General features: G+C 41.5%; 1 long non-coding RNA gene across 1 annotated transcript in view; it reads right to left on the bottom strand.

The window, feature by feature from the left end:
- Positions 1-25,710, bottom strand: part of LOC308482105 — a 34,572-nt gene extending 8,862 nt beyond the window's left edge. The window contains exon 1 of the long non-coding RNA XR_013989023.1: positions 25,686-25,710. This is a non-coding gene — a long non-coding RNA (uncharacterized lncRNA). The remainder of the gene's footprint in view (positions 1-25,685) is intronic.
- Between the last annotated feature and the right edge of the window lie 6 nt (positions 25,711-25,716).

Here is a 25,716-nt window from a genome sequence, read left to right as displayed (position 1 = left end):
GCTATTCAGTATCTATATATAGAAACTGCCTGCCATTAACAAGGGGCTGTTTGATCACTGAGCACCCACTATCTCAGCTCATGGCCAATTCTGAAAGCCTTTGTTTGTTTAGAGGAAAGGAGAAGACTTAGCTGCTTCCAGGCAGAGACCTTTAAAATTTGCAAAAGATTTATGAACTATTCATTGAGATTAAAAACTCAGGACATTACTTATAGTAAAGGATGGGGAAGATAACTGGTGGTTTCAATGGCTGAGGGCAACCAGAACATTATTTGGACAAAAGGACTATCTTTGTATATGTTTAAACAGGGAGCATCCTATTACAAATGAATTTCTGGATACTATAGTTTACACCGTGAGATGATTATTATTTTTAAGTAAAGGGAAATGTTTGAGTAAATGTGTGAAGGAGGCAACACAGACATATATATAATGTGGTTGTCCAAAAATGAAGAATATTAAAGGTACTTACGTCAATGGAAAATAGGCTACCTGGAAATTCAGAAACATTTTCATTTGAGAATATCCAGGGGGCTAAATCCAGATTGAAGGAATTTAGTTGCCACTGAAATGAATGGGGATTCACTTAAATTGGAACAAATTTTTCAGATTAATTTCTATGGGACCTACATGGAACTATTGTACTGTGGATTCAACTCATTATCTCTCGAGAGGTTCGGAGGGTGGCAACACGAGAACAGGCCTTCTCTGCAGTGGCTTCCCGTCTGTGGAATGCTTTCCCCTGGGAAGTTTGCCTGGCACGTTTAGGCGCCAGGCAAAAATGTGCCTTTTTAACCAGGCCTTTGGTTGATCCAATTTACATCCTATGCCCTTTTAAAATGTGGGGTTTTTTGCGGGTGGCTATTGGGTTGTTGTTTTTATTTTTATTAGATATTTTGTGGTTTTATATCTTGATTTTATTCTGTGAACCACCCTGTGACCTCCAGGTATAGGGCGGTATAATAATAATAATAATAATAATAATAATAATAAAGGATAATCCCAACAGGGCTCTTCCAGTTGAGTATGAGCACAGCATCCACATGGGGAATTGTCCAACAGGAGTCATAGAGCCTTGGCAGTTGGGATAGCTGTTCAATTTGCCACTGGGCAATTTGTGGGTACACACAGGCAACACAATCTTTGCATGCCTCCCAAGTCCCCATACAGCCCTGCCTCCATGTGCCATGCAAGTAACTTCAGAGCACAAATAATTTGCAGGGTACATAGGTAGAGAGCATAGCACGGGTTGAAAGAGGATATCAGAGATCCCCACTCCCTGTGATGGCTCCTTGTGCTATCTGCCTGCATACCCATATACTCTCATTGGCAAGAGGAAGAGGAAAACTGAAACAGGGCTCTCTTGAGCTTGCCACAGCAAGCACGGAACAATCCCCTATGCAAAAACACAAGATGGACTTCTCTGAGGCTAGTTATGCTACATCTCTAGCCCACTTCAGAAGAGACACCCTTACATTCAGTGGGCAAATGGAGGACAGAATGGGCCTCGGAAGACTATGAAGAAAGACCAAAAAAGAACTGTAGATGGTGCAGAGATACAGTGGGCAGCCTTTTCTGAAAGTGGGAACATGAGTCCCATGAGAGCGAGTAATTTCTGGCACACGCTTTGGGAATAACAGCAATACTATATTCAAAGTAAAATGCCCACAGGCTCCCCGAATGCCATTTAACTGCACTGAAGAAACACGTTGAATGGGGAGGTTTATTCTGGGCCCCAGTGGGATTTGGATTTTAGTTATAATCATTCACCTGTTTTTAATACTACAGAATGCTTGAATGTTGAAGAGCAGAAGGCAAAAAGCGATTGAACCATGAAAAAATATGTACAGGGACAGATATTGATTGAGAGGCCTAGATTCCCTTTCCATTTTGTTTTCCCTTCTGCTATAGTTGTATATAATTTCATGCTATTGACCATTAATGTTCAGAACAGTGTAAATTTTGTTTGTGAAGGCCTCTTTTTCTCTGAGTGCTCTGAGGAAAAAACAAAATCAGTTACCTCTTCATCTAAGATAGTGTTTCTCAGACTTCTGATACCTGATGCACACTTTTTTTTTAGTGGTGGGTAAGACCACCCCCCATCTGAATTCAGAAAGAGTTTTGCAGATGATAGATAGATGATAGATGATAGATAGATAGATTAGATAGATAGATGATAGATAGATAGATGATAGATAGATAGATAGATGATAGATAGATGATAGATAGATAGATAGATAGATAGATAGATGATAGATAGATAGATAGATAGATAGATAGATAGATAGATAGATATGATAGATAGATAGATAGATAGATAGATAGATAGATGATAGATAGATAGATAGATAGATAGATAGATAGATAGATGATAGATAGATAGATGATAGATAGATAGATGATAGATAGATAGATAGATAGATAGATAGATAGATAGATAGATAGATAGATATAGATAGAGATAGATAGATAGATAGATAGATAGATAGATAGATAGATGATAGATAGATAGATAGATAGATGATAGAGATAGATAGGTAGATAAATGATAGACAGATGATAGATAGATAGATAGATAGATAGATAGATAGATAGTTATATAGATAGATGATAGATAGATAGATGATGATAGATAGATAGATAGATAGATAGATAGATGATAGATTAGATAGATGATAGATAGATAGATAGATAGATAGATAGATAGATAGATAGATTCCTGTTGCCATCTTTGAGAATGTGATGGTGCCCAAGCAATTTCCCAAACCCCAACAGCCTGTTTCCTTTTCCACAAAGTTAACTGGTGGTGGGATCAGTAACACAAAGAAGGCTGGCATTGGGGTCTGCACTATAGAATCATAGAATTTTAGAGTCGGAAGGGACCCCGAGTGTAATCTAGTCCAACACCCTGCAATGAAGTAATCTTTTGCCCAATGTGGGGCTCGACTGAGCTATCGCAGGCTTGTGCCCAAGAACATTGCTGCACAATTACTTCACCCATGGAGCTTTCTGGGAGCCAATCCAGGGCTGCTCTGGGGTGTAGGTGCCACCCCAGGAGAAGAGATGCTCTCCACTGATGGAGCACTCATATCCCTGAGGTTCCTCATTCAGACTTTGGCTAATTATAGTACTGCAAAAAAAAAAAATCTAAATAAATTGCTAAAACTAAAGAATGCTTGTACAGTACAGTTGCACTCTCCAGATGTTTGGGACTACAAGTCTCATGAGCTCCACACAGCATGGGGCTGATGGGAATTGTAGTCCCAAACACCTGGCCAACACAGGGTTTGATCTAAAGCTATATAACACAACCCTCACTAAGTCTACTTCCTCCTGAATTCAGTGGGGCTTACTCCCAGGTAAGTGGGGTTAGGACTGCAGCCTAATCTATTGATGAAACTTTGCTGTCCTTTTTGGTCTGAATTGTGGTTTTTCAAAGCTACTGGAAGGGCCCACAGAACCATTTCTATATTTAAATGTCTGTCAAATGTTCAAAAAGAAATCTGCATTTCATTTGAGTGTGAACACCGTGAGCTGTGGGCTCAGCGCGTCGCCTCTAATGGAAAAGTCAGGTCATTTGCTCAGGTATGATGCACTCCCTCTTGAAAAAAACATGATGATTTGTCTCTTTTTATTACGTATTATTCTGATATACTGCTAAATAATTAAGGTATTTAGAATTCAGAAATCTGTGGTGCTGCCGCACAGTAAACAGAGATGATAATAGGAAAGGATTAGGAATACTTTTACTTAGATTTTATACAGTCCCTAAAGATTTCACGGGAGATGTTAAAGTTATAAAAGCACCAGAAAATCATTTTTAAAGCTCTGAAAGATTCATTTGATTAAAGGTGGAAACACTTGGAATTCTTTTAAAGTAGGCTACAAAAGTAGAAAAAGAAGGGAAGACATGGCAGTGTCATACAGAAATAACAAATGTTCATTACTTTGTGTCTAGGAGTTAAGAGTTTATTTCACTGCACGAATCGGAAAAGTCTGCGTTTCACAGAAACTTGAGCGCCCTTGAATTATACGACTGAGTCAATGATTAAATTAATTGTGTTTGCTTTATTTTGTAATCTACCCTGCCTTGCTATCTTGCTGAATTATGGCTGGAAGAACGCAATGTTCTGGGAGAGTAACCTTGTTATGGCAGAACTAGCTGTTACTGAAGATGCAAGACTGCCACTGAAAAGGGCATCCCTGTACACAGTGCCCCGCTGCTCCTCTGTAATGCCCAGTGAAATTCAATGGATGATATGGGATTAATCACACTGTTAATTGCCCCCCCGTCCCACTCAACACCATTGACCTCTGCTCAATTGAGGGTAGAGAAACTCAAAGTTGTTGCATCATATGGTGAGCTTCAATCAGGAATGGGTGCATCAGGGCCAAGGGGACGCAAAATAATAGTAATAGGTACAACAAGAACAAGAGCAGCAGCAGCCTATATTTATACGGGTAAATATACAGGTTAACTGTACCAAAAGGAATTATTGTGAAAATAACAAATATTGTTGTTGATGTTTAGTCATTTAGTCGTGTCCGACTCTTTGTGACCCCATGGACCAGAGCACACCAGGCACTTCTGTCTTCCACTGCCTCCCGCAGTTTGCTCAAACTCATGCTGGTAGCTTCAAGAACACCATCCAACCATCTCATCCTCTGTCGTCCCCTTCTCCTTGTGCCCTCCATCTTTCCCAACATCAGGATCTTTTCCAGGGAGTCTTCTCTTCTCATGAGGTGGCCAAAGTATTGGAGCCTCAGCTTCAGGATCTGTCCTTCCAGTGAGCACTCAGGGTTGATTTCCTTAAGAATGGATAGGTTTGATCTTCTTGCAGGTCATGGGACTCTCAAGAGTCTCCTCCAGCACCATAATTCAAAAGCATCAATTATTCGGTGATCAGCCTTCTTTATGGTCCAGCTCTCACTTCCATACATCACTACTGGGAAAACCATAGCTTTAACTATACGGACCTTTGTTGGCAAGGTGATGTCTCTGCTTTTTAAGATGCTGTCTGCGTTTGTCATTGCTTTTCTCCCAAGAAGCAGGCGTCTTTTAATTTCGTGGTTGCTGTCACCATCTGCAGTGATCATGGAGTCCAAGAATAATAAATAAGGGGGGGGCAAATTTTGTCCTACCTTAGGGTTCCATATTACCAAAGTTCACTCCTGGGTCCATTCCGGTTTCTACATTTCCATATCAGTTTGAGACTATTTTTCGAAGCAACATCCTCTTGAAAATTCATCACCCTTTTAGTGCTGGTTGCTCCTGATACACACCTATTTGTACTCAATTTCCCTAACAAGACACATTTTTGCACAATATCTTTCCCCAAGGCAATTCGCTTTTGCATGTTATTTTCACAACTATACGTATTTACATACGCTACTAAGACGGCCCATTATAAAAGCAACTGTACCCAAAGGAATTATTGTGAAAATAAGAAATATTTGGGAGGGGGTGCCATATTTTCTCCACGCTCAGGGTGCTCTGTTACCAAAATCCAGCCCTATTTGCACCTCTAACTAAAGAAGCTTGTATGTAGCTGGGTTTAGAGAGACACACTGCCTGTCAGATTAGACAGGATTGGTCCAGATGGAGTTGTGGTCAGGCATTGCCTGAAATGGGCAACTGCGTATGCTCATATGTAACACCACTAGCACAAAATGTCCCCTACCACACACACCCATTCCCATTCTGATCCTTTCGGTTCATAGGGACTAGCTGCTGGTTGCTAGCAGCAAGAAAAAATGCCTCCCCTCCCCTCATAGGAGACCCCTATGAGTCTGCAATTCACATTCTCAGGGGAGAGACTCCATCAGGCAAGGCCTCCTTCCACCTGCCTTGCTCCACCCTGTAGTCTCTGCTTCTCAATTTGTATTGTATTATTTTATGTACTGTGGCTTGCCATTGTTTTATGGATTATAAAGGTAAAGGGACCCCTGACCATTAGGTCCAGTCGTGGCAGACTCTGGGGTTGCGGCGCTCATCTCGCTTTATTGGCTGAGGGAGCCAGCATACAGCTTCCGGGTCATGTGGCCAGCATGACTAAGCCGCTTCTGGCGAACCAGAGCAGCGCACGGAAACGCCGTTTACCTTCCTGCCGGAGCTGTACCTATTTATCTACTTGCACTTTGACGTGCTTTCAAACTGCTAGGTGGGCAGGAGCCTGGACAGAGCAACGGGAGCTCACCCCATCGCAGCGATTCGAACCACCGACCTTCTGATCGGCAAGCCCTAGGCTCTGTGGTTTAGACCACAGATTATAGTTTAGAAATTATTTATTGTAACTGTTGAGTGGATTTCTGTTTAACTTTTATATGTTATTATTATTTAATAATATTCTAATGATTGTTGAATGTTACTTTTTGGTGTAGGTTGCCTATTTTAAAGTTATGTTTTATTATCACATTTTTGTATTGCATTAGATTGTTATAAGATGTACATTTTTTGTTTCTTCAGCTTGTGGACTGCCTTGAGTATTGTAAGATGGAAAGACGGTATCCAAATTAAAAATGATGATGATGATGATGGCAATTGTAGCTCTGTGTGGGCACTAAAGATCCTAACAGCTCTTCAACACCTTAAACAAACTACAGTCCCCAGGATGCTTTGGGGGGAAGCAGGACTGTTTAATGTGCTATGATGCTGCTTTGAATAGATAGTGCAGACAGAACCTTAATGTGTGGTTTATGGGTGACTGACCTTTTGATTGGATTTGCTTGGATTTCTGCAATGCGCTCTACGTGGGGCTACCTTTGAAGGTGACCCAGAAACTACAACTAATCCAGAACACGGCAGCTAGACTGGTGACTGGGAGCGGCCGCAGAGACCACATAACACCGGTCTTGAAAGACCTACATTGGCTCCCAGTACGTTTCTGAGCACAATTCAAAGTGTTGGTGCTGACCTTTAAAGCCCTAAACGGCCTTGGTCCAGTATATCTGAAGGAGCGTCTCCACCCCCATCGTTCTACCCGGACCCTGAGGTCCAGCACCGAGGGCCTTCTGGCGGTTCCCTCACTGCGAGAAGCCAAGTTACAGGGAACCAGGCAGAGGGCCTTCTCGGTAGTGGCGCCTTCCCTGTGGAACACCCTCCCACCAGATGTCAAAGAGAACAACAACTACCAGGCTTTTAGAAGACATCTGAAGGCAGCCCTGTTTCGGGAAGCTTTTAATGTTTGATGTATTATAGTATTTTAATATTCTTTTGGAAGCCGCCCAGAGTGGCCGGGGAAGCCCAGCCAGATGGGCGGGGTATAAATAATAAATTATTATTATTATTATTATTATTATTATTATTATTATTATTGATTTGAGTGTTTAGCACCACCACAGATTACAAGGTGTGAAGACACCTTTGCCGCTATTATTATAGTGGCGTTAGCTTTTTTATAATAAAAAAGGTTGCTGATATTTTTTAATTATTATTCATACCCCACCCAACGTGGCTTCACAAAGTCCTTTAAGGCACCTAGCAGCAGAATACATATAACAAAGAAAAGATAGAAACAGTATAAATTTAAAACACATAAACTACTACGATAAGCTACATCAGAGCAAAATAACTGAAAAACCTGGCCAGCAATTTTGTTATTTAAAAAAAAAAAATGCCAGCTTTTGCATCAAGGTCATTTAAGAGATTAGATAAAAATATGCAGAAATATGCATTACTGGTCTTGGGAGAAGGGTGGCAAAAAGGTGGCAAAATTCAAGATGAGAAAATAACTCGGGTTAGTCGAGGCCCCAGGAAGCTGTGTTGAATGCCAGAGAAGTCAACAGGGAGACGTGACAGGAGAAGCTGGTGACAGGTAGCGTTTCAATATTAACGCATGCAAAGCAGAGCACAGCGGAGGGAATAAATATATTTAACTTCTCAGATGCTCTAAGCTGCCGTCCAAATAATTTTCAGAAGTTGTATGGAACCCAGAATGGAACTCCAAAATGTAGGACTTGGGAGCACAAAACACGCTCTCTTCACAGGTAGATACAAATCTGTTTGGCCTGGGTGGGCTAAAAACCTAGTTTTCCATATAATACCAAAGAAATTACCAGAGCTAAGTGATTAAACGGAATCAGAAAGGGTACAAGACAAAGAAATAAAGGCATCATAAGTTGTATAATGAAGTTATCCTTCATGCTGCCTTGATGGGAACCTTACAATAAAGGTTTGCTGGCATTGGGGATATGACTTTACCTGCAGGTGTAAGTCTTTTCCAGAAGGGAAACTGCATCCTGGTCATTCATTCTGCCATCCTTTTCTCCTCCCACCTGATTATTAATACAGTGGTACCTCGGGTTAAGAACTTAATTCATTCTGGAGGTCCGTTCTTAAACTGAAACCTGTGGTACCACTTTAGCTAATGGGGCCTCCCGCTGCCGCCGCTGCACAATTTCTGTTCTCATCCTGAAGCAAAGTTCTTAGCCCAAGGTACTACTTCCGGGTTAGCGGAGTCTGTAACCTGAAGCGTCTGTAACCCGAGGTACCACTGTATATCCCTTACCCTTTGGAGATGAGAATCACTATCTTTTTTATTATTTTTTATTTATTTTTTAAAATGATATTTATTGAGAATTTAAAATTACAAAGAAAAAAAGTAAGAAACAAGAAAAAAAGAAAAAGAAAGAAAAAGGTAGACATAAATAGCAATTGAACAATACAAGTCAATAAAAACCAAAGTCAAAGAAAAAAACAAAACACACAATACATCAAAATCAAAAAACAAAAATAAACAAAAAATTTAAAAACAAATCCAATATTCCCAAATCCTTATCTTTCATTAACTTGTTTCCTCGACCTCCTCACACCTCCCTTTTTTGTATTCTAGTTATTAATTATCCCAGCAAATCCTTTCCATCTTTCACAATATTCTGTCATTAAATTACCTTAATCTATTTTAACCTTATCTTACCATAAAAACCCTAAAGCTTAAAACTTAAGTCTTATTTATACCTAATTCTTTTTAGCATAACATATTCTTACATAGTTCTTTTTAACATTTCTACTAAAGCCAAATAATTTCATTCCAACATTTTTCTAATACTCATTAATTTTACAATGATTTTCTAAATGAATTTTTTTAAAACTTTCTTCCAATCTTCATCCATCGTCTCTTCTTCCTGGTCTCGGGTTTTGTCAGTCCTTTCTATCCCATCCATCTAGTCCATCAACCTGGTGACCTTCTATCCGAGGCTCTTAAGTCTTTTCCATGTCCCTTCCGCAGGTCTTCTTCATGTTTATACCTGTATTTTACTTTATCTTCTGCTGATCTTGTTCTTAATTTCCTTCCTTTCTCTCGGGGAGACTCCAACTTGACAATATCTTTGTCCCTTCTCGACAAGTCAGCCCATTCTCCATAGTCGACACTGAAATCCATATGATATTTAAAGGCATGTTTCAAAGTCCCTCCAAAGTTAAGGGCCCCCACAACTCCAAACTCCCCCTGGCCCAAAGCCAAATTCGAAAAGCCAAAGCATCCCTGCATAGGGGGATATATCCAGCTTCCCAGGAGATGAGAATCACTATCATTCCCCCAAATTTATCTCCAGTGAAGCTCTGTCTACCCACCATATGCAAACCCACAATTCCTAAAGTCAGCAGATTTATTTTTTAAAAAAAGAATGGAAAAAAGGAAGTTTGTGTAGGAACAAATTACACCACTCCAAGCAAGAGTAATTCTGCATTACAAACATCGCTCCTCCTTCAAATACTACAAACAGATGTCTCACTTTATGCTAATATGCTGAGTGGGATTCCCTCCCCTCCCCTAACAATAACCACCACAGCAACAATGTTCAAAGGGTAAGATCCTGCATATAATAAGACTGCTTAGAATCCATTGAAGGTTGTTAAGCAATTGGGGGGGGGGGTGTTGCATGGAGAAGTAAGTTAGATATTTTTTTCAGTAGCAGCCAGAATAGCTTTTGCTACAACATGGAAAAACCGCTGGAGTCCTGATAGAAAAGGATCGCTGTGTAAAGTATGGGAACAAATTAAGTAAACCAAGTGCAGTGTTAAGTTCTGCTAAGAATTACAAAAGAATATTAAACAGCTGTGATCCTGTGTTGCAATTTATAAAATCGACATTAGCTGAATAAGACAGAGATGGATCGTGACCATTATGAAAGTATGCAGGTGTTGGTGCAATAGCAAAGAATTAATATGGAACAGGTTTTTTATAGCTAATGTGGATTTCAATGTTATTAACAGAGCATGGGAAATCTGATGTTAATGATATCTTGTTGGTTGATTGTTTGTCTTGTCATAGGTTTCTGAATTTTAAAAATAAAATGGGAGAAGAGGAGTCTATGTGTGGAACGAAAGCCAATTTTAGTGAGAAATATGCAATATTAAGGACAAACAAGCCTTTCTGATGTCTCCAGTAGCTATCTACAGCAATGTTGCCCAAAATTCTGATAGCACAGACACCCTTCTAAAAATAAAATGGAGGCACATTTCGCTCTGAAAGGGGTTTGTACAGGGTATTTAACCCTTGGCCTGTGGACCTGATGTGCCCAATTCAAGCAACTATTTCCTCCCCGCTCCAAGCATCATGTTTTTGGCAACGGTAGCAAAAAGCTGGGGAGAAGTGTGTAGACACACTTCTGGCATGGGCAGAGATGTCTGAACTCCTCCTCCCAACCAAACATCCTGATGGGGATGCAAATCACACACACACACACACACAGCCATTAGATTAATCACCTGAAGAGCAGTGAGGGAGCTGTGAACCCCCTTCCTTTGCAGATCAGCTCATGAGGGGGAGCTGAGTGCCTACGTATGAGCATGTAAGAGTGTGGGGTGACACCAGACACTTTTTGGTTTTTTGTTGTTGTTTTTTAAATAATATTTATTAAGATTTGAAAGGTTACAAAGAGAAAAAATAGAAAACAGCATATTAAGCAAAAACATCACATCACATCACAATAAGGAAAAGAAGAAAAAAAGAAGAAAAAAACAAAAAACAAAAAAAATACAATGAATCTTCCCATAACTTATCTTTCATTTGCTTGTTTCCTTGACCTCCTCACACCTCCCTTTTTTGTATTCTAGTTCAGTTAGCTATTTCAGCAAGTCCTTTCCATCTTTTCCAGTTTTTGTCCTATATTTTACCTTAATATAATGTAACTTTACTTTCCCTCCTTTCACCATTTAACAATCTGTTTTTTCTTAATCCTTGACAGCATTTCTGCTAAAACCACATTACTTCATTCCAACATCCTTCTAGACACCAGACACTTTTTGGCCCATGTGACCCCCAAAGGGCTGGCAAATGATCAGTATGGTCCTGGAGCGTCTGTCTGTGGGGGCAGGGGAACTTGCTCCCCTTGGAATCTGAAGTGTATTTCTTTTCATGCACGCAGATACACACAACCAGGTCTGTATTGTCATGACGCAATGCTAGATAGCTCACTTGGTAGAGCGTGAGACTCTTAAATCTCAGGACTGTGGGTTCGAGCCATGCGTTGGGCAAAAGATTCCTGCATTGCCCCCAGTTGGAATAGACAACCCTCCTGGTCCCTTCCAACTCTAGTTTTTTATTCTAACAAGAGGTTTAGAGTCATCTCTAAGACTATTCCTATTGATATTAGCTGCCCATCAGCCTCTCTGCACCTCCCTGGGGCAGCAGGCAGCTCAGATGAATGCGGGTTGTTCTGATCTAATGATGTTGCTTCTGCAAATGTTACAAGCTTTGAAAACCTGGGAAATGCAATGATAATATAAACAAAGGAGCACTGGTGCCTCTCTATGATCGGGTGAGGAGTTTCAGAGCGCTACTGAATTCAACTCTGCTTTTTGAGGGGCCGGTGGGGTTCTTATGACTCAGAACAGAAACCAAAAGTAACTCAGAAGAACAGAAGCCAAAAGTGCTGACACAGTTCTGAGAAAATAGGTAGTACAGTGGTACCTCGGGTTAAGAACTTAATTCGTTCCAGAGGTCCGTTCTTAACCTGAAACTGCTCTTAACCTGAAGCACCACTTTAGCTAATGGGGCCTCCCACTGCCACCGCGCCGCTGCTGCACAATTTCTGTTCTCATCCTGAAGCAAAGTTCTTAACCCGAGGTACTATTTCTGGGTTAACGGAGTCTGTAACCTGAAGCATCTGTAACCTGAAGCGTCTGTAACCCGAGGTACCACTGTAAACATATTTTTTAATTGGGAAACAGGAATGTAGTGCTACTGTTTTGAATGGTTGAAGGTTAAAGAAAAGGCATAGGGATTTTCTATATAAGGCTTCTAGAGGAATAAAAAAGCAAAGAAGCAGTGTTGTTTCTGTTTGTTTTGCTATGGAAAACCACACCAGCGTCAAAAAGCAGAAGACAGCTGTAGTAGTGAACCCCAGACACAAGATACTACTTCATCAAACATTGTGCAAGCAGCAGTGTCTGCCGCAAAAGAGACAGAAAAGATCTAGGTACAGACAGGGGCAAGGCATGAGAACATCCCAACTGAAAATACTGAGAAAGGTATCAGTACTGTACAACTCGAAGAACAGGAAGAGCTGGATAAAGGGAACTATGTAATGAAAGCAAATCCTCCGTCAGATGTGTTAAAATTTGAGTTGCTTACACAATGCTGGACGCCTCCAGAAAGTTATGACTTCGGGCCAAGAGAATTTCGCCATTAATGGCTGATATATTCTGGTGTTTTGAAAGGACTTGTATGTCCTCCTTTCATTCATATTGGCAAAGTATGACTTTTCAACTTTCCAAAGGGCATGAATTGTGTTTTTTTTTTATAAAGTTTTTTATTTATACAACAAGAAAAAAGGAAAAAAAACAAATACCAAATTACACACAAATTACAAAAATAACCATAGACACATAATTTTCTTAGCAAACAATAAAACATCTATTGGTCTTAACCCTAAAGACCCAACCTCCCATCTATTCCATATTTCAAATTCATATTACTTATTGCCAATACACACTTTTATCATAATTAAACTTATTCTCAATAAATCTAATTTCTTATATCTACCTTGCAACTATTACTGAAGTTCCTTGAATGCTGCAGCAGAATCTAAACTACTATATTTATTTTTCAGATATTCTTTGAAAACCTCCCATTTTGAAACAAATTCCTGTTTTGATTTATTCTTTATTTTTTCTGATAAACCATCTAATTCGGCATATCCTGTCAGCTTTTGGATCCAATCTTGTATAGAGGGGATTTCAATACTCTTCCATTTTGCTGCGAACAAAACTCTTGCTGCTGTTCTGCATGTATACTCTCCCAGAATTTTCCTACATATCCACCACATATGGTAGAATGTTCCTGAGTCTCCACATCTCCAACAATTACTTGACACATTTTTATACATTTTTGAAAGTTTCCATGGTGTTAGATACCATCGATGTTGCATTTTTTGAAAGTTCTCTCTAATCGTGTAACAATTTGTGAATTTCCAAATGATCTTCCATAAATTTTCCCATTGGGCTATGGTTATTGAATGGCCAAAATCCTGGGAGCACCTCACCATTGCAAAGGGCATGAATTGTTGATGGCGTCCATTTCTTTTCCCCACCGAATCCTCTTGGGTAGGGCATCACCTGAAATGAAGAACTAGATTAGCTTCCCACTGCGGAGATGGTTAGCTTCTAGACTGGAAGTGCTATTGAAGGAGGTAATAATAATCAAAATAAGGCAGCTCAGTCTCTTAGACACTATACCGGACTAGCTCTTTGCAGCATCGTCAACAACTTGCATTACCATCAGCCTAAAAGCAGGTTTTAAGTTGGACAGCATTACAAACTGAAACGACTGCAGGGCTTGCATTACATTTTGATTGTGAGTACATTCTTATCATCTTGTATACACATTGCATTACAATTCCATACAGGAAATTGTTTTGCAAGATGGTGATCCATATATTTTATAGGTCACTGTCACGAACTTTCGTTGCTCTGTTCGACTGTCTGTTGGGAATCAACTTTCTTTCTTATTGTTATTCTGGTTTCTGGAGAATACACCATCATAAGACACCTTAGCACAGTTGACTTTGTGATTGTAATCCACTGTGAATTTTCTCATTGCTCAGTGACCCACAGCGCTCCCCTTTGCCAGCACAGTAGGTGGGAAGGTAGTCCACAGAGTTATCAAAAATGTGTCATAATAACTCTTCGTTCAAAGGAGTTCTCTGGGATGCATGCACTTCTGAGCAGGTGTTCATAACTTATCCTCCTGACAACAAGTTGCAATTCCTTCCATCCCACTCTCTTCTTTTATACCAAGTTCCTGCAAACAACAGGTGACAGCAAACTTGTTTCTGGACCACAGAACTTCTGGTTGCAAATGAGGACTCAGCCATTTATATGGAGTATTCAGTCATGGAGAAAAGAATTAGACCTTGTTCTCTGTTACTGGCTGTTGGAATATGATGCCATGAAGCAATCAATTCATTTTCATAATTTATTGTAATGTTAATAGTTGAACTGGTGAAATTTTGCCACTTCAATCTGCAGGAGAGGGTTGTTTTTTTAATTGCTATTTCACATAAAAACCTACATACCAGGGACACTGCTATGAGACTGTATCCAGAGGTCACAAAGTGCTCTCTCAGGCTTCTGAAGCCAACAAAGGTTCTGAACTCCCACCACCAACACCATTCATACTGCCCATTTGGGCACAGGGTGGTTACCTTTTTCTCCCTTGCAAACTACAAGGAGGATGTTGGAAGAGTGGCACTCCTTGCCACTTCCTGTTTCAGCTCTATGGGCCTTTCAAGGCTCAGATTAATTCCAGTGGATCCAACTTTTACCCAGATCCCTTGAAAAGTGAAACACCTGCATGTGTGCAATTTCCCTTTCTGTCCTGGTGGGATGAGGGTCCAGAGGAGCAAACAGAGATGTTGCAAGAAGGGTGGCACCCACAGAACTCACTCAAAAGTCTAAATGTGCCCATGAGCATTAAAAGGTTGGCATGCACATATACACATAACATGTGGTCTTATGATACAGTAGGAACTCTTGACATGGTTTCCATCAAAGGCTTTAATGCATAAATCAGAGTGCTACATGTGTCAGGTTTCATCATAAACTGAGATGTGTGACTAAGCCCAAACAAGGACATTAATCCAACAATCATCACACACCCTGTATCTTCTATTTGAAGAGCAGGATGGGCACAGCTATTTGTGAAGCGAGCAGCCCAATTCTGGGACTGGGCAAGCAAATGAGCACTTTCTCATTTAGACTGACTTGGGGACAGGGGCATAGCCAGCTCAGTGTTGACAATACTGAGCTAAATGGAGCAATCATGTGACTTGGTATAAGGTGGTTCCCTGTGTCCCTAAATACCTCCTTGTTCCAGGATAATAGTGTCCCCAGGACTGGCCCTACCATTATGCAGAGTAGAGCAGCTGCCTCAGGTGGCAGCAACCAGGCAGGCAGGGAGCTGTGCTAAGGAGCTGGAGGTCAGAGCTGTAGGGTTTGTAGCCAAAAGGCAAATGCATGTTTTGCTAGACAAGAACAGGGCTAGTATACAGAGAGTTCTTAAACTTCCTAGAGAGGACCCTCTGTGTGCTTACTTCCCCTGCCTACTCTGGGTGGAAATTCTGTAACAAACCTTTTATACTTCCTCCTGCCTTTGAGGAGACTCTCTCTGTACCATGCCTCCAAACTAATCAGACACGTGTCTGGGGGCTTCAAACACACACAGCCTTTGGGGGAGGGTGACCCGCAACCTATACTGAAGCCAACTTTTTTATTTTGTACCTAAGAAGTTTTTCTTACCTGTCTTGTATTTGCTGCCTGCATTGAAATGTAAGTAAACATTTTTGTTTAACTTACTAAAAAGTGTGGTTCATTCTCTGCAATTGGGGTGAAGATAGCAAGGTCAATAGACCACAAATAAAAGGAATGGAAAAGGGTATAACTACCCAATTCCTAAGTTTTTGTAAGCTGCAAAACCTATAAGGGCTTCACAGTCTGCTTACTTTTTTGTATTTCTCCCACACACGTGGAATAGGAGGTTTAAATTTTAATATACATATTGAATCCTCAATCCATCTCCCACATAAGAGTTGTGTGTGCCATGTAACTTGTCCTGTCTACTTCTGCTGCCCTTAAGTACAGTAGAGGACACTGCCCCACCCCTGGCACTGAAGACAGAGTCTACTTCTGGGGAGGAACACCATCTTGTCCTTCACAGCAGACAGAAAAATGTCTTAAGCCAGCCCTGTACCTCCCCAAAGCAGTCCATCAACCATCATAAGTCAAGAACTCTACTCTATAAGTATGGACCAATGGTACCAAATAGTATGGGAAACAGCCCTACTAGAAAAATTAACCAATAAACTGAAACTGACACGGGGACAAACAGAAGAAGACGCCTTCACCCCAGTATGGCTCCCCTTTATCACATACACAGCCCAACAAGACAATGACAATAATCCGCCAACAGCATACAAATCAATATGGCTAACCTGATGCAAAACACCCACCCACCCACCCCACTCACACACGAAAACAAAGATCACCACAGCCAGTCACAAACAAACAACCGCACCCTAGGCCAACCCCAACCTCTCTCATCACCAAATAAAACACAAATGAACAGCACGAGCAATGCTGACACCAAACCCTACATAAAGGTAAAGGACCATTACCTCTGGCCGACTCTGGAGTTGCGGCGCTCATCTCGCTTTATTGGCCAAGGGAGCCGGCGTTTGTCCTCAGACAGCTTCCGGGTCATGTGGCCAGCATGACTAAGCTGCTTCTGGCGAACAAGAGCAGCACACAGAAATGCCGTTTACCTTCCCGCCGGAGCGGTACCTATTTATCTACCTGCACTTTGACGTGCTTTCAAACTGCTAGGTTGGCAGGAGCAGGGACCGAGCAACAGGAGCTCACCCCGTCGCGGGGATTCGAACCACCAACCTTCTGATCGGCAAGTCCTAGGCTCTGTGGTTTAACCCACAGCGCCACCCTACATACATTAATCAAAATAGAAACATCACCACCTGACCCCACCCCCACCCATCTTCCCCCCCCCACCCCTTTTTTTCTCCCCCTAATGTCTCAACAAATGAAACTGATTTGTAAAAATGTTACATGGAAAAAATACGAGAGACGTTACACATACTTCTGTAAAACAAGCAAATCTTTAATTAAAAAAAAGAATAAAATAAAAAAGAAGAAGAAGAGTTTGGATTTGATATCCCGCTTTATCACTACCCGAAGGAGTCTCAAAGCGGCTAACATTCTCCTTTCCCTTCCTCCCCACAACAAACACTCTGTGAGGTGAGTGGGGCTGAGAGACTCAGAGAAGTGTGACTAGCCCAAGGTCACCCAGCAGCTGCATGTGGAGGAGCAGGGAAGCGAACCCGGTTCACCAGATTACGAGACTATCGCTCTTAACCACTACACCACACTGGCTCTCTACTCTAGCAGCTTGCCTCCGAAAGCAGCCAACCAGATGCTTCTGGGAAGCTCACCAACATGAAAGCAACAGCTCATCCCCACTGCATGTAGCATCTAGTAGTCATAGCATGCTGCCTCTACACATGAAGGTGCCATTTTGTGAAATTATGCATAATGACGGTGGGTTGGGGAAATGGTACAATATGGTCGTTGGTGAGTGGAAGCTCTCATGTCAGTGGAGAAGCCAGCACTGGGTGCACCTCAAATGGTTCAGGAAATATGTATTTACACAACCCTGTGAAATGTGAGTATAATGCCTGCAAATGTAGGTCTCATCAAGCCACTTTTATGTTTCCCTGGCCTCTTTATCATGTGTCAACTGGAAATCCATAATATCAATTTTTGACTGAAGGCTGGCTTTAATTACAATTTCTTTTACAGGTTTCAACAGACTTTTTTTTCTTCTTTTTTGTATCACAGGAAATGAGAGCACTTCTGCCTCTCCAGCTCAAAAAGAGAAAATGAAAAGGCTCTTAAATGTATAAGTAATTTTAACTGATTCATTGATCTGAATACTTTTTAAAGTAATACTGTAAGTATTTCTGTCACACTTTGAAGTTGAGCTGAGAGCTCGCTTCCATCCCTTAGGGTTCCTTTACAACCATTAAGAACTTGTACCTTTTATCTGGTGCCTTCAATTAATTGAATTTCAGAAATATTCCAAGATGTTGGGCTTTTCTTTTTTAAAAAAGAAAATTATTTCACTCCTGGAGGACATTCCTCTGTGATTTATTGTTACAGTAATTAAAAATACTCAGTATTACAGTGGTCACTGCTGAAACTCCTGTCTGCCCCTGGCTATATTTTGGTTTAACTTAAAACATATATGGGTAATGTGAAAGACTTGTCAAGCCAAGCAAAATTGTCTCATTCTCTTTATGTATCATTTTTTTCCAGAATCCTAGCACCATTTTAGGCTGAGGTTCAGTGATATTATTTACATGACAGTGATATGCAAACACAATTAGACTCCATGTCAGAAACATTTGAATAACAAATGTTTGTTACAGTAAATTGTGCTTCCCTCATTTCTCTCTCTCTCTCTCTCTCTCTCCCCCCATCTCTCTCTCTCTCTGTATTTATAATCAGTGAAATATATATATATGTTATTCTGCAGCAATGATAGTTGTGAGTGTTCAATAGAAGTCTTTTTAAAATGCTAATTTAAATCATTAGCAGACAGTTTTGTTCAAGCAGTTCCTAACAGGAAAATGTAAATGTTGCATTAATTATTGTATAATAGCATAATTGTCACTACCTTGTTAACTCTCACATGCTATCAACCCCATTTAAAGATAATGAACTCAGGTCAAGCCAATGGCGAGCCCTTATGGAGAATGGACTGTTTCATGTCACCTAAGATGTGTTAAGTGACTGCCTAAAAATTACAGTGTAAATGCTGCAATGTGTTTGGAAACTTGCATGATATCCCAGCACATCCAGCCATCTGCAAGCTCTTCATGGGCTGCATCCACCAAACCTGGGTTTGCCTCTGTGTAATGGCTTCTGCCAACCCAGCAGTTCAAAAGCATGCCAGTGTGGGAAGGTAAACAGCGTTTCCATGCGCTCTGGCTGCTGTCACAGTGTTCCGTTGTGCCAGAAGCGGTTTAGTCATGCTGGTCACATGACCCGGAAAGCTGTCTGTGGACAAACGCCAGCTCCCTTGGCCTGAAAGCGAGATGGGCGCCGCAACCCCATAGTTGCCTTTGACGGGACTTAACTGTCCAGGGGTCCTTTACCTTTACCTTTACCCATACCTTTACCTTTTGGACACTTGCAGACTTGTCATGCCCTTGTTATCCCCGCAACAAGGATCACTTTCTGAGTGACCTCCTCACTTATATACAACTGCTCTACTCTGTTGACTGTGCGTCGTGTTAATTCACCCTACAATGGCCTGCCTCACACTGGATACAGAAGCAAGAGGGTGTTAGCAACAGTCCTACTTAAAACTTTAAAATGTTTGATGTAATAATAATAATAATAATAATAATAATAATAATAATAATAATTCGTTATTTATACCCCACCCATCAGGCTGGGTTTCCCCAGCCACTCTGGGTGACTTCCAACAAAAGATTAAAATACATTAAAACATCATTTTTAATGAATGAATGCTTGCAGCCTGACCGTATGTATGTTTATTCAGGAATAAGTATGCAGATGGTTTGTTGTCTTTGTCCATGGAGTTTTCTTGGGAGGGATACTGGAGTGGCTTGCCGGTTCCTGCTTCAAGTAGAGACATCACCTTGCCAACAAAGGTCCGTATAGTAAAAGCTATGGTTTTCCCAGTAGTGATGTATGGAAGTGAAAGCTGGACCATACAGAAGGCTAATCGCTGAAGAATTGATGCTTTTGAATTATGGTGCTGGAGGAGACTCTTGAGAGTCCCATGGACTGCAAGAAGATCAAACCTATCCATTCTTAAGGAAATCAGCCCTGAGTGCTCACTGGAAGGACAGATCCTGAAGCTGAGGCTCCAATACTTTGGCCACCTCATGAGAAGAGAAGACTCCCTGGAAAAGTCCCTGTGCTGGGAAAGATGGAGGGCACAAGGAGAAGGGGACGACAGAGGACAAGATGGCTGGACAGTGTTCTCGAAGCTACCAGCATGAGTTTGACCAAACTGCGGGAGGCAGTGGAAGACAGAAGTGCCTGGCGTACTCTGGTCCATGGGGTCACGAAGAGTCGGACACGACTAAACGACTAAACAACAACAACATGCAAATGGTTGTGGGCTTCTGGCTAAGAAGGTGTGCATTTCTTTCATCAGGCTATGCAACTAGGATGGATCCATACTTAGCCATACTGAGAGGAGATCCCATTGACTCCATGGATTGATTTCTCAAGTTCTCGTTGCAGTGGATGAGCTACAGCCTTGCAATTCCATATGTACCCCATCACTCAGTTGAAGAGCACATGGCTTGTGCGTCTAATGTCTCAGGTTCAGTTCCCACCATCTTATGGCTACGTAAGGATCTTCACTAGGATAACTGAGTTTCATTCATTTATATGACAGGTTACATTCCAAACAAAGTAATTCACCCAGAATTACTAAGGCTGTGTACACACTAAACCTTTAAAGCACATTCTTTCCCTTCAATGATTTAAGAGCACTGCAGTTTTTTAAGGGCTGCTGGGAATTGTAACTGGGGGGGTGAACTACAGTTCCCAGAATTCTCTGAGGTAAAGAATGTGTTTTAAATGTGCTGTAAAGGTACAATGTGTATACAGTGATACCTCGGGTTACAGACACTTCAGGTTACATACACTTCAGGTTACAGACTCCGCTAACCCAGAAATAGTACCTCAGGTTAAGAACTTTGCTTCAGGATGAGAACAGAAATCGTGCTGCGGCGGCACAGCGGCAGCAGGAGACCCCATTCCCATTAGCTAAAGTGGTGCTTCAGGTTAAGAACAGTTTCAGGTTAAGAACGGACCTCCGGAACGAATTAAGTACTTAACCCGAGGTACCACTGTACAGCCTTAGAGTAGACCCATTGAAATCAATTGGGATTGTCAGTCTTGAGGACTATCTTAATTCCTACAGACTTTAGTGAGTTTACTCTATGTATGACTAAGTCCAGATTCAACCCATTCTACACAGAGCTTTCTTTAGAAAACAGTCGGGAGAATGGTTGCTTCAGGATGAGAACAGAAATTGTGCGGCGGCAGCAGGGCGGCAGCAGGAGGCCCCATTAGCTAAAGTGGTGCTTCAGGTTAAGAACAGTTTCAGGTTAAGAACAGACCTCCAGAATGAATTAAGTTCTTAACCCGAGGTACCACTGTACTGGAAAGTGGTCTCTTTCTGTTCTTTCTAACATTTCACAGGTGTTCACAAAGGTGGACAATGACACTATAATGTGGTTGACAGCACTTCTACTATTTTTGTTCAAATACATACACCAACCCTTCAAAACATCTGCAGGACTCCCACGAAGGATATATAAATTATTCTGGAACAGAAATGCCAACCATTTCAGCCCCTGAGCATCATATTTCTTGTCCAAAGAACAATGAGAGATTAGGGGTAAGGGGTAGGTGCCCTTTTCTCACTGGGAGAGAAAGGCGGGATATAAAGTAAATGCAATAAATAAATAACTACCTGTAATAGACCTTCTTAGCAGCCAGTTCTTTGAGAAAAATGCAGCATCAAGAGGGGGCAATAAAAAACAAAGAGCATCAATTCAGGTTCTAATCCTGCCCTGCCTTCCTGTGTTGCCCCTTTCCAAGCTACTCCTCCCCGCTTGAGGTTTCACAAATTAAACACCCCTTTCCCCTGTCATTTCTCTGCTCCAAACTGCTCCCTCGGCATGTTGCTTTGCAGTGAGGTAAGAAACCATGAGCTTTTTCTCACACGTGGTTGCTTCTAATCTAAGATATATTCCATGTGCGTGAACTGGAGTTTTCTGTTCAAAAACCACAGCCCAGAACTTTCTGAAGGATCTATATGCTGAATTTCCATCTCAAAATCTTTCAAATGGCTGCATTGAAGAAAGGGAGCTCTGGTCTCACTGGGAAAGTGGCCAGAACAGGCAATACTCTGTGTTCCCCCTAACCCTCTTCCCATTTTTAAAAGCTCTGCAATGGTTCTGTACAACTGCAGGTCTGGATAAATGCAGGTCAGTGCCAGGTAAATAGTTAATATTTAAATATATGCGCTGCCAGAATTCAAATTAATAACTTTCCTTTCACTCTGAAAGCCCTGAAGGGCTTTCTAATGTATTTCAGTCCTTGCAACATCACGTCATGAATTCAGCGCGAGGAAGAAGAAGCGTCCCCCATTGCAGGTCCTTGTACATTAGGCTCAATGTTGCTATTTGGAGATGAGCAAGAAGCAGTGTACCAAAACCACAAGGGAACTCAAATAGATGCAGTGGAAATTTGATGACTTATTTCGGCCTTCGCCAACCTGAATGCACTCCAGATGTGCAGCTGCTGGAAGTTGTAGTCTAAAACATCTGGAGAGTGCAAGGGTGATGAAGATTGGCTTACTCACTTACTCCTCATGCCCTAAACAAGCTCGACTTCACTCCTGCTGTTTAAGCAATTGCACTACTTGAGGGCTAGATTAATTTTTCTTGAACTGTCCTCCTTCTTCCCCTCCTCATCACACACATTTTGTATGAGTTACAAGGCTTCTATGTTTAAAATAGGAAGATTGATGAGCTAACAGAGCTAGCCTTCTTTGTCACCATACAACTTTGTAAACTGTGTGAATTTTTCATTTGGGATTCTTGTTTAAGTTTCTGATTCTGAATTTCTAACATTTTATCTTCAGATTTCACAATGAAACTCCTGGATTTGATTCAGCAGAAAACTTGGAGGTTTGCCTTACTTGTGGGCAGATGGTGATTAAACTCCAATGTCAGTGCTAGAATACAGGCTGCAGACTGTCAAGTCTGAGTTCAGGAACAGGAATTAAAGTTTCAAAATATGAAGTGTCTGCTCCTTCATTCTTCAAGCAGAAAAGGGAGTGAAGTCTCACCCATGTTGCAATATGGAAATACTGTAATTCTACTGGCCTACATTAAAGGATTCCTTGTAAGGATTACAGAGATTTTGTCTGTGAAGCACTTTGGAAATCTTAAAGTGCTATATAAATATAAAGTATTTTTTCATATTTCATATACCATAATGTGCAATGATACAAACTGTAACTATTTTTTTTCTTTTGAAAAGTTCCAGTCCACACTTCTGACTGTAATAGGCCTTCGAGTGAGTTTACAATTCTGAATATCACCAGTCCAAACAACTGATATCCCTGACTTTCTCTCTTGCTCCTCCACCTTTAAATGTAACAGGCAACGAGAAAGGCAAAGCAACTTGATCTTTGGAAGTAAGGTTTGTAGAAGGCCAGAAAGCTTATTTCCAAGTACCGGTAAATGTTTTTAGGATCAGCCTGTAAAAAGTTGTTTGCCCTTCTACTCAGAAGTATACACCAGCAACAGCTTTAAAGACTTTAGCAGGTTGCAGGGATTACAGCGATACGAAGGCTCAATTCCACAATAAAGGCGGCCGTTCTAAGCCGATTTATTCAAAAGTAAATTCATTATGGCATAAGCTTTTGTGGAGTGCAGTCCACTTCATCATATGCACGAAGTGTTATCCTGAGTTGCAGGTGCATATATCCAGCGGGGTGGGAAATGGGCTGGATTCCATGAAAGCTTATCCCGTAATCAATGTGTTAGTCTTGAAGGTTCCACAGGACTCTCTGTGGTTTTTGCTTCAAGAGACTCGCACAGCCTCTTGCAAAAACCGGCCTTTGGAAATTCTCAGAAGTGAGTGTGATTGAAATAAGTAGTGCTCCCTTCAAGTACAGTGGCACCTCGGGTTACATACGCTTTAGGTTACATACGCTTCAGGTTACACACTCCGCTAACCCAGAAATAGTGCTTCAGGTTAAGAACTTTGCTTCAGGATGAGAACAGAAATTGTGCTCCGGCAGTGTGGCGGCAGCAGGAGGCCCCATTAGCTAAAGTGGTGCTTCAGGTTAAGAACAGTTTCAGGTTAAGTACGGACCTCCAGAACGAATTAAGTACTTAACCCGAGGTACCACTGTAAAGGTAAGTGGGGCCATTAATTCAGAGGTAGCCATTCACAAGGTCATTTGGCTTGTAGCTGCCTTGCTTTCTGCTGAATTCACCCCTGTTACGTGGCTTTGGCAACCATGGCCTTGATTATGGCAAACCCCTTAAAATCAGGGAACTGTTATTAGCCAGCCAGCACATACTTCACTCCTGTTTATAGTTTCAGCAGGCAGAATCACGTGGCCAAAGCTTTCGTTCCCTTTGGATTGAACTACTTTGTTAAGCATTGCAATTTTCAAAGGCAGCAGTGGGGAGTGCGCTTGAGGAAGACTCCTAGGCTGCATTCTTCTCCCTCGTCTGCTTGTTTTGAATCTGGAAGGAGGTTCTTTCTTCCTAAGATGGAGTTTCCTTTGCAGTGATACAGACCAGGAAGAGCTTTGCCATTAAATTCTACAGAATGCATCAACTGGACCGCAGTGTGTTTCTGGTATATAGGTATATTTCAACTGCGTGAACCGCCCAAGCACAAATAAAGAACAGCATTCAAATCCCCGGGGTAATTTCTTATCTTTCTCCCAACATATAAAGGCATTAGATATAAGGTCTTTATTTCCAGGCCTCCTCCTGCCCCTGTGGATCTGTTTTTAGTGTTCCCTCTTTCTGCTCCTCAGCATAGGCTTTTCTGGGTCCAATCAACTTTCTTCCTGTTCCTTCCAAAGCTGAGGAACTTCCCATGTAAGTGGGATCTGGACCCTGAATGAAATAATCCTTCTGGATAGATTTTAAATTGCAGATTCCACATCCACCTGGTGTGCTAGAAGAACGGACTTTGGCAACTTCAGACTGGGGGGGGTGTTGTATGGCCCAACCTAATTGCCCATTAGGAGGAAAGGAAGTACCGTATTTTTTGCACCATAACACTCACTTTTTTCCTCCTAAAAAGTAAGGGGAAATGTCTGTGCGTGTTATGGAGGGAATGCTTACGGGTGGCATGCCTACGGATTTTCCTCCTCTAAAAACTACGTGCGTGTTATGGTCGGGTGCGTGTTATAGAGCGAAAAATACGGTAAATCAAATCTGGACAGTGCTTGGAGGGTTGGGATAAGATTAAGGGTGCAGTCCTGTGCTAATTTACCTGGAAGTAAATCTCATGAACTCAGTGGGACTTACTTCTGAGTAGACAACTTAGAGAATAACACTATAAATCTGCAATCCTAGGCACACATATCTAGGAGTAAGCACCACTGAACACAGTGAGGCTTACTTCTGAGTAAAGATACCTAGGTCTATGTTGCAAGGTCGCAATTCAGTGGGCATTTACTGAATTGCATTTCAATCCCACTGAACTCAGTGGAACTGACCTAATAGATTTGCATGAGATTGCACTATAAGGCTAAATGGTTTTCACAAATTTTGATATTGTTGTCAGCTTCTTGGTTGCCAGGAGCACAGGGTGTGAGCATTTTTCCCAGTCGTGGCTCCCTGTGGAAATGGGTCCCAAATAATGCTACGCTGGAAATGGGTCAGAAATAGCTTTGGACAATGAAAGTGCTGCAGAAATGACCCAATGAGCAGTTGTAGCATAGTTGCTAAAAAAGTGGGCAGTGATCTAGGAAGCCCCGGGTTCAGATCTCATCTCAGCCCCCAACTAGTGTTTGATGACAAGCCTCGGTGATTCTCCTCCCCCCCCCACCTCCCCTACCTCCATCCGCAGGTAATCGACCTACCTTCCAGGGTTGTTGTGAGGGGATACGGTTC

This window comes from Podarcis pityusensis (genome assembly GCF_964106645.2).
Source record: "Podarcis pityusensis genome assembly, chromosome: 7".
NCBI lineage: Eukaryota > Metazoa > Chordata > Lepidosauria > Squamata > Lacertidae > Podarcis > Podarcis pityusensis.
This window is presented reverse-complemented; position numbering and strand designations above follow the sequence as displayed.